Source organism: Dipteris shenzhenensis, chromosome 3 (genome assembly GCF_047967505.1).
Source record: "Dipteris shenzhenensis isolate YYH24624 ecotype China chromosome 3, Dip_SZ_1.0, whole genome shotgun sequence".
Lineage (NCBI taxonomy): Eukaryota > Viridiplantae > Streptophyta > Polypodiopsida > Gleicheniales > Dipteridaceae > Dipteris > Dipteris shenzhenensis.
In genome coordinates, this window is record NC_141598.1 from 6,273,064 (window position 1) to 6,275,840 (window position 2,777).

The window sequence follows — 2,777 nt, forward strand, 5'->3', positions numbered from 1 at the left end:
AGTACGAATGAAGCCGAAAGGTTGCCTTCTTTTTGTCATCACCATTCTACTGTAAGACCTTAACATGGATTCTCATTGCGACAATTATTTGACATGATTCTTACAAGAGAAAGAGGATAATAGTGATGCCATCTTCTCTTGTACATCTCCTTATTGTCGTTTGCTCGATGAATCTAGTTGTGGTCAAGGATTACAATATTGTAATCCTTGTCCTCCTTTATGATTGTTCGGTGAGATTTCCTCACTAGGGGGATTTTGCTATGCTTTGGACTCTTTGCATAAATCTTCTTTGATGATCTTCCAACTATCATCATTTTCATAACCTGCTTGGAGTGCTTCCTCTTTGAAACCTTCTTATCTTTGGAATGGGCATCCATGATGAATAAATGAAGATAGTTTACTTCTGGGATGCTTGGAGATATCTAAGATTCACACAAGGCTAAACGCAATGTTTAAATGAATCTTAATGAGAATATTATGAAGTGATCATGGTAGAGATTAGGAGTTACCCTAAATTGACCTATGACTTGTCTTAAGGCAATGTTATAGAAAACAAAACTCTATCCACTAATTTCATATCATTATCAAAGGCTAGCAATGTAAAGCACAAGGTCCATTGTTGCCATATAATTGAAAGCTTTAGCTGCGTTAACCCAATTACAATTCTTACCAATGATTTGCATGGAAGGAAGGACCCAACATCATATCCATGGGAAGCTTGCTTTGGCAAAATCAACACACAAAGGCCCATGCCATGATAGGTTTTTGCAAAACAGAAGGAGATACAAAGATTGGTTCTCTAGAAACCCTAAGCAAATCATGCGTCATGGAAAAAGTATGTTAAAAATAAGCATCCTTGGTAGTATTGTGTCACTAATAATAATCTCATCAAATAAACTAATAGTATCTCTAGTATAGCATGTTCTAAGAAGCATCAATTCACAAACATCAAGATAATCTTCCTGGAAACAAGCACGCACTCACTACGATTCCCAGTAGGAGTTGACCAAGATACCTCTTGTCAGTCAAGGTTATAAATGCATTGTTAGAATCTAGAACTAGGTGGTAATTTCCAAGAAGCTAAGATCAACGATATTTAGAGCGAGTAATACAAGCAGATGGATAGTGTATGGAAGTTGAAGCAAGCTCACAGATGTAAGCTCATCTGCAAAATTGCAATATCCCACCAGTAAGTGGAAGAGAGAGCTGACAGTTTCAAAGTTCTTGCTATGATTTATAAGCCAAGGTGATTCAAGTAAGACACGTGCATAGAGTAAATAGGTTGTGAATAAAGATTGCACAAGGAGGATATGATATGAGGCGAGACGAGTGGAAGGAGAAAAAAAGGTTATAAATAGGAGATATTGCAACATAAGTCTTTGGTACAATCTTTGCTACATTGATGTGCATGAAGATGAGCGTTGGACCAATGCCATGGTGTAAATATTCATGAGAGAAATGAAGCCAAGAAAAGGCTACAATACCAATGTAATATAAGAGATTGTCTAGGCAACAATAGTTGAGAGATGGAATCACAAGAGATCCAAACTAGTCGGAAGAAAAAATAAAGATAAGATGGAAGCAAAGGATTGATTGAGAGAAGTGAGCACAAGAGGGATAAGAGCAAAGACCGTTTTGATTTAGAGAAGTGAGTGCAAGAGGGACAAGAGCATAGACCAAAAAGAAGCAAGAAAATAAAGACAATGCAAGGCTTGCAAAAGGTATATACATCACCTCACGAGGAGAACACTTCTTCCAATGTCTTTGAGCCCTCTAGAATTTGAAAAAAAAAACTGACTGTGGCACGCCTATCCCACTAGCCGCAAAACACCCTTGGACTTAACCATTTATGACATTTGCGAGTGCCTCAGATTCTTTTAACTTTTGAAAATACCTGAGTGATTAGTGAACAATTATTGACAAACATAATAGGCTTAATACCATCATTACGTGAAAACCTGCAGCACAGTGCAAACGTATTGTTGCTCTTAGAGAGCCACTCTTTGGAAATGGGATGCCATTCAATTTTTCATGGAAGCATCCTTCATATAAAGTAGCAATGGCTGGCTGTAACTTTCGTAATTCTATAGCCGCTGTAACTTTCGTAATTCTATTTCTTCAAAACATCAAGATCTGATTATTTATATGTCCATCTATGGCATGCTATAGTGCAGTAGACTTCGCGGTAGACATTGCGAGTGCATGCTGTGCAAAACGGATTAGGCATCTTAGCCTAGAGAATCCCCCTCCTGAGGCTGTGCTATACATCTCCTTGTCCAATACCTCACGAGTAGCATAATTTGCACATTATTTGCACATTAAAGAGTCTTCCCAGCACTAAATGCAAAAAGGAAAAATCGGTCTTTTAGTCTATGTGTTAGGCATATCACTATCCAAGTGCTTCACATTCAACCCACTATTCTGAACTACAAAGAGGCATCAATTCATGTGCTTCGACATCACAATGACAGGCATTTAGGGCATATTTTAAGATATTTGCTTGTTTTGTACCCTTGTATTCTATTCCTCAATTGAAAAATAAACGGACCACTCAAAAATAGTGAAGAAAAGGCTAGGATACTGAATCTTACTACACAAAGCCTTTTCTTACTTTCACTTTTCACACATGGAATGCCAAGATTTCTTGGAGCTGAAAAACTTCTGAAATGGTCTTTAAATTTATATATATATTCACAAGACTAGAATATATCCAATCTTACAAATTAAAATTCTTATAGAACAAGCAATAAAGTAGCTGCTACAGCAGCTGGCCACCA